This window comes from Macrobrachium nipponense, chromosome 43 (genome assembly GCF_015104395.2).
Source record: "Macrobrachium nipponense isolate FS-2020 chromosome 43, ASM1510439v2, whole genome shotgun sequence".
Lineage (NCBI taxonomy): Eukaryota > Metazoa > Arthropoda > Malacostraca > Decapoda > Palaemonidae > Macrobrachium > Macrobrachium nipponense.
In genome coordinates this window covers 24059419-24067180 of record NC_061104.1, presented here as the reverse complement: position 1 = coordinate 24067180, position 7762 = coordinate 24059419, and the positions used below count along the sequence as shown (strand labels likewise).

Here is a 7762-nt window from a genome sequence, read left to right as displayed (position 1 = left end):
GTATTGGAGGGAAAGAGAGATTAGGAGTTACAAGGATTAGGATGTCTCAAAGACTTAGTAGTCCATCCGAGGAGACATCGTGAGAGAGAGCGAGGGAGAGAGAAACTTATAACATCGTGGAGAGGCTGAGAGGGAATGATAAACAGAGAGAGAGAGAGAGAAGAGAGAGAGAGAGAGAGAGAGAGAGAGAAAGAAACTTATAAAATCGAGGAGAGAATGGGAGAGAAGGATATACAAAGGAGAGAGAGAGAGAGAGAGAGAGAGAGAGAGAGAGAGAGAGAAAAACCTAAATTATCTTTATCGCAAATAACAGTAATAAAATTATTTGCATCAACATACAACAGAAACCGAAGTTATTATTATGGATAAAATTGAAATCTAGAGGTCTAGACGAATTCGTCTGAAATACCACCTGAATTTGCCTCACGCCACAAATAATGACAGACTAATTCATCTGGAGAGATTACCTTTTAAAAATGAAAACAAAATCGCCTACGAATCCATCTTATATTCTCTGTAGAATCAAATTATTGCGCAAATGATGACAGTCTAAATCGTATAAAGAGATAGATCTCATGTAAGTATAGGTAATTCTTTTATGAATTCATCTCAGATTCTTTCTACATTCACTTCTCGGTGTACCTAAATGACGACAGTAATTCATACAGAGTTTCCCAATAAAGTGAAAGCAAAGTACCCTAACGAATTCATCTCTTATTCCAACCAAATTCATCTCACTGCACAAATGAAGACGGCCAAATTCACTATCGTCCAGTCCGTAGCAAAAAAATAAAAAGAAAGAAAATCCTAGCTGGGAGGGGCAGTGAAACCATCTAATTATATCAAAAACTCCATCTAATTCTATCTCATTCCATCTCGTTCCATCTCATTCTATTCCCACGAGATGAAGAGAGCAGATTGCCGTTCTGTCCAAAGGAAAGCAGACCCGTTCATTGTTATGCTAATTACATGCAAATACAGGCAAGTAAGGTATTCCACCCACTTCTTTCTACCGAGGACGACCTGGGTGGGCTTAAGCCGCTGTTAATTGGTTCCAAATTACAAACGAACGGGTCCCGTGAATTCTTGTTTGCTCGGATTACATTAAAGGGCATTGTGGATGGAGCGTTTTCATTAATCAGATTAATCTCGTTAGATTAGAGAGACCTTGCCCGCGTGGCTCGAATGTATGTAGTATATCCTTGGCCTTAATTTGTTATGGCCTCATTTTTTTTTTATCTAATCACCGGAACAGGTCTTAATTTTCGCATCAGGGTCTCATTTCCTTGTCAGGCCTAATTTCATACCAGATAAAGAATCCCGTTCATTGACCCCTTTATAATGCCAGATCTCAATTTTCTTACTATTTTTAATTTCTCAAGCAATTATTAATTCCGTGAAAGGTGGAGAATATCCATAACGACCCTCGTGCTCGTGCCAGTGTCTAAATCCTTTCAAAGAGATTGATTCGAAATTCCATATTTGTTTGATTTCTATATATTAGACTATAATTTCTGTAGCAGATCCTAACTCTAGTACCGTGGTCAAATTTCTGTACCGGGAATGTCATGTATATTGCGTTCTAAATCGGTACTGTAGCCTAATTCCCGTGACGGGAATTTGTCCACCTGAACAGACCTTATTTTTATGTTGAAAACTTATTTCCATACGTTGTATATAATATCAGCAGTGCAGCCTCATTTCCGTACGCGAATTGATTTCCGTGTCGGAGCCTGATTTCCTAGAACGTTTCAAATCCTACCCCTTTGGATAAAAGGAGGAACCGCAATGCTACGTTAATTTCCAAAAAGGGATGGAGACCAGAAAAATGAAAAAGAAGAAAAGGACAAGTGGAAAAAAAGAAGCGAAGGAAAGGAAACAAACGGAAGAAGGAGAGGAAGGGGGGAAGCAGAAAAAGGAGAGGAGAAGGTGAAGGAGGGGGAGGAAGAAAAGGGAGAGCAGGAGAAGAGAAAAAGGTAGAGTAGGGGAAGAAAGGAAGGGAGAGGTCTGGAAGGAAAGTAGAGAGAAGAGGTGGAGTAGGAAGGATAAATGGAGAGCGTGAGGGGTAGAGTAGACGGAGAAAAAGATTGAAGAGGAAGAAGAAAAAAAGGATAATGGAAGTGTCAGGAAGGGGAATGACAGAACAGGTAAATAATGATGAAAAGGGTTAGGAAAGTGAAGTGAAGACAAAGGAAGATGGAGAAGGAACAGGGTACAGGTAGGAAGAAACTTAGGAACGAAAAAAAACGATGATGATTTTTGTAAGAAGCAATGTAACCAAGAACCTTCCACTTTCCCCCCCAATCCCACCCCCCCCCCCACCCCCCCCCCCCAAAAAAAAAAATAAAGTAGATATTAAATGACTGGCTTGTGACTCCTCGAAGGGTAAATGAAAGCAGACCGGGATATTAACTCTTAATAAACATCAGTGCAGCAACTGACTTTTCTGAACGCTTGAGATCTTATTGCACAAACAGCAATCTCATTATGCAAATGGTCAGTTTTACATGTTTCTATCTATTTTGATTGGCTAGTTTATATGTCTTGCTCTGTTTTGTTTCGAAAAGATCAACTTGGTTTATTCCATTGGCTTTAGGGTCTCATTGTGACCAGTTACCGCTTATGGTAGACATGAACAGCCTGGGGTAAGTTTCGTTTGGCCACCCGCCCTCCTCTTTATAGTTTTCTGTGGTACCAACAACACAAGCCACCTCCGGGCTGTGTCTTAAAAGTTTCATGGGCCGAGGCTAAGAGCTTCATGGTTGGTGGCTGAAAGTTGACGCATTTTTTTCTTGTTTGTTATTAGCCTTGTTCTTTGATCAGTTGCCGATTGTGCAAAATGTGAACGGATAGCAGCAAGTTTTAGCAGAGCCTTCTATTTCACAACACAGACAATAAGACCAGGCTAAACCCTCCCTTCTGATCCGGGGTGGGGCAGCCCGGAATAATTGCTTACACTTCCACTGCAGACTTTCATAGGTTTTAAGACTAACGATACAAATAATTTCTCTTCTAAAATTGTTTTACATCAGATGGCTTTGTTGGTCCAGGATTACTCTGTCTTGAGAGCGCTCATGTCCTTAGAAAGATTATTACATATAGTTTAATCATGTCCATAATAGTTGTTTTGGGAACTGACCACGGGGGGCGCTCTTGGCTGATCGTGGTGTTTGATAACGTGACTCACAGTTCATAGAAGATTTCTGATTGAACTTTCCTCGTTGAATAACTTTTTATTGCATTTATTTTTTTATATTAATCTTCGTTTACGATATTTTAGTCACATTTCTTTTCTCTGCCCATTAATTTGTTCATAGAAGACTCAATGTATGGAATGCTTCTATGTATTTCAGTTTGAGTCATCGTTTTTTGTCAATATCTTTCAAACCAATCTATTGATTTCGGTATGGTACTTTGAAACTGTTTCTCACACCCTCCCCTAATTTTGTATAACAAAAAAATCCATGTCCAAACACATATTTTAAAGGCACTTTACTCCTGAATTTGAGGATATAGCCAAAGCCAACCAGTCAAGATTTACGAATTCATCGGATAAGCACTCTCGTGGACTCAGCCTCCTTTCACCCGCCCTTCCTCCTCATTCTTTACTCCTCACTTCCATGTTTGTCTTTTCATTCATTCTTCTCTCTCTCTCTCTCTCTCTCTCCCCTGCAATATTTGTTGTGTAATGGAATGTTTTCTGGCACATAATTGCATTGCAATTTTTCAACCGATCAATGTAGGATGAAATGAGCAAACGACCAACATGATTATACAGAATTTAGGGGTTTCCGAAATCTTTGTAGTCGATGAAGTGTCGACAAGGTTAAACGATGGGTAGTTCCTCGTTGGACGAGTGGGTTACGTGATCGCCTACCGTTTCGGTAGTCGTGTGTTCGATTCACCGCTCTGCCAACATAGAATCAGAGGAATTTGTTTCTGGTGATTAGAAATTCGTTTCTCGATATAATGTGGTTCGGATCCCACAATAAGCTAGGTAACCAGTTGGTTCCTAGCCACATAAAAATATCTAATCCTTAGGGCCAGCCCTAGGAGAGCTGTTAATCAGCTCAGTAGTCTGGTTAAGTTAAGATATACTTAACTTAAACGAAGGGTTTATCACTTGTGTATCCAGTAACTACAGAGAAGGTTGTCTCGTCGCTGTTCAGAGTTATGGCTTGTATCTTGAGATGTATACATACACAGTGCAAAAGTATTTTTCCCTCATAAATTTACCCTCTCTACATTCCTATTCCAGACCTAGTATTCATTTTACAAAGATGAATTGATAAAGAGAGAGAGAGGAAGAGAAGAGGGGTGGATAGCATAAGAGAAAGATCAAACTGATTTATTGACATACATCTGTAATATCGCTTACATAGTCTCAAATTGTTATAAACTGTTCGGTGATTTTAACCCATTATTTTTTAATATATAAGTAGAACAGTGAATTTAGAATAAACATGAAATAACTTTTCATCAGAAAATTATATAAACAAAATCAAAACAATCACATTCATGAAGAGAGTAACATGTGCTACTTGATGTAATGACGTCAAGGAAGAGTAGGGATAAAAATGGAGGAGTACGAAGAGGAGAGTTGGGGGTAGTGAGGAATTTACTTTAACTAGATACTTAGGACAAGTTCAGTAGCACTCGAGCTCGTATGTCCAAAAGCGTTCATCAGTTTGCTGGCTACACCATCAAATTCAAGAGTAAAAAGCCAGAAAAAACTGAATTTGGAAACTGACTTTATTACCAAAATTTAGGGGAGGGTGCGAAACGCACTGTTGCAAAGTAGCACACCGATCCAGCAATTAATTCGAAAGATATTGGCGAAAAACGGTACCTCAATCTCCGTGAAATACACAGTATAATTCTGAATTTCATCTCTCTCTCTCTCTCTCTCTCTCTCTCTCTCTCTCTCTCTCTGAGGGTTGCTGTGCACAGCTAACGTGTATACATTGATAGTGAATACAACTGAGCATTAAACCTACTATTATCAAGATGGCCACTATTAGGAAGTGCCTGCATCCTAATGGAGCAAACATAAAGGCCATGAAGTGGTCTAGCAAGCGACAACGGGGTAGAATGAAAGTGTATTTAAAAAGGGAAGAAAAAATACAAACGGAGTTACGAGAGAAGTAAAGTTCAACGCTGGTCGAAAATGAAAAAAGATGAATAGATCTTTTTAACACCTGTAATTCCGTGTTCAATGATGTTAGTCATTTATTTTATTTATTATTGTGTAGTGTCGACAGCAATTTTAAACAGGACCGCTTTTGCCCATAAGGAACTGTTCGTTCTTATTTCTACATTCTTTTTTTCAGATCGTTTTCCAACCTCGTACCTTTATATATTCCAGTTATCCTTAACATATATTTCGTAAAAGATATATATAAAGATATATATATATATATATATATATATATATATATATATATATATATATATATATATATATAGTATATATATATATATATATATATATATATATATATATATATATATATATATATATATATATATATTCATATATGTGTGTGACTGAATCACGAAAGTTTGGAACGTGATAATCCCTCGCGGGGATTTACGTTGTATTTAACTATATATATGTGTGTGTGTGTGTGTGTGTGTGTGTGTGTGTAACTGAATCACGAAAGTTTGGAACGTTGATAAATCCCTCGTGGGTTATACCTTTATTTATATATATGTGTGTATGTATGCGCGCGCGAGCGTATAAAGTAATTTTTGTTATCTTATGCCTCATATGTACTTCTATATTGCTGTAAATTATATTTTTTCATTTCTTTCCATGACTATTTATCACATATATAAACAAGAAAAGCTTTCTCTCTTTTTCAGAATTCAGCGTTGCCAAGTCGATGTTCCTGCTCTCCGACTTTCAGGTTAGTTGCTCTGTTTTGTCTTCATAAATATTACCATGGCTAAAACTTTTCTTCCCAGTTTACTACAGCATCAGTGAAGTGTGTTTTGTTTTTTAAGCTCCGCTAAGTCTTAAGTTTTCACTCTATGATATCAAAGGTACCGGTTGTACTAATCGGAACTGCTAGTCGTTGCCACTAGAGCAAAAGCGTTTAGGGTGATCTCATACTAACTTTTCCTTCGTGATGCACTACCGTGGGAATAATTTTGGTTTCCAGATTTTATGGAAATATTGGTTTTGTTGGTCGTATTATCATAATCACTTCACTAGCTGTCCTTAGTAGGGCTTACAGAACATCAGTCTTTTTCGGATTATGACGATTTTTGTTTATGATTATTCCGAGATATTCATCTATGCTAGTCCATTCCGAGCCTGACTCTGTATGTGTGTGAATAGAAACAGTTTTCATTTCAACAAAATGGAGGGCTGCTGTTATTAGTGATATTTCAGAAGCTCATTTTTGGAGGTCGTAGATTCAAAGATTTGATTATTCTTAAACTACGTTTTCTTGCCAGGCACTTAATTGTCGCCTGTGCTGACGGTCATAACAAACAATTTGTAGTTTAGGCGCCAGGTCGTACAACACATTTAATTGTTAATACACAGTTTTTTCATTGTTAATACACGATGCTTTTTATACAGACAAAAAAGATATTGGGTGACATTAAGAAACCTCAACAGCTTAATTTACGGTCAATGTCAAGGGAATTCTGTCCGAGTATTTTTCATACTATAATGTTTACAAAGGTTATACTCGAGATATTTTCGTATTATACGATTACAACGTTTATTATGTCGATAATCTCTGATGTTATGATGCCAATTCCTTACTAAATTTGGTAGTATCAGTTAACAAACTGTTGACTGTAACAAATGTAAGTTGATAATATGAATAGTCGATTTCTTGTCGAGTTCAGCAAGAAATCAACTGGGTCGTTTGAGAATACTGATAAAAATAAAAACGATATGTATTCTTAAAAGTTTTCTTTCTAAAATGGAAAGAAAGAAGCAGCTGACGTACACAAAAGAGAAGATACTTACCTGAACTTCGTGCAGACAATAATGAATTGTCGACCAGGCACGCCATGGGTGTCACACCGCCTTCGGTATCCCTTACAAAGCCTGCAGTAGGCAGTAATGAAGGTTCTTTGTAACCTTGTAACCTCTAACTGCATTGCATTCTGTCTTCCACTATTAGATCGTTTCCCTGGGTCTATAACCAGTTAGATGTCCAACTTCTTTAATTTCAGTTGCAATCAGTTTTCATTTCCTCTTATGATAATGATGATAATAGCTAATAATTAAAAAATCCTCATAGTAGCACGAGTTTTCAAATGGAGAAACAAATCCACAGTTATGTAAATGTACATATATTAATCCAAATCAATCATTACTGTTACATTGTCTAAGAGACGGCCCCACGTGGGAAACCAGTAACCTCACATCGAAAATCGGTCCATAAATTGCAAACTAACAGTACTGCAACGAGGCTTAGCAATTGCACAGGCGTCGAAAAGAGAGAATTATGGCCGCCTGTGAGTTGCTAGACATCGCTTAAATGTAGCCTGGGGGAAGTGGAACTTCGTGTCTTTAGCATCCTTGCGTTTTAAATCGACTCGGCCCCGAGCGATTGTAACACCACGTCTTCGGACTCCTTGCGGTGATGTTGGTCCTCAGGGCTGATGGAAAGGCAGGCTTGTGGATATTGGGTGTCATGGGGGTGAAGGGGGTAAATGGAGGGAGGGGGGGAGGCTAGTTTGGTTTGGTGATGGCGGCGGGATTGCCTATCTCATACCGCACCATTGGAATGGTGTT

The 7762-nt window shown here is 38.1% G+C and overlaps 1 long non-coding RNA gene across 1 annotated transcript in view; it reads left to right on the top strand.

The window, feature by feature from the left end:
- The window catches only part of LOC135213928 (uncharacterized), a 263147-nt gene extending 257238 nt beyond the window's left edge, over positions 1–5909 (top strand). The window contains exon 4 of the long non-coding RNA XR_010314227.1: positions 5866–5909. This is a non-coding gene — a long non-coding RNA (uncharacterized LOC135213928). The remainder of the gene's footprint in view (positions 1–5865) is intronic.
- The last annotated feature ends 1853 nt before the right edge of the window (positions 5910–7762 follow it).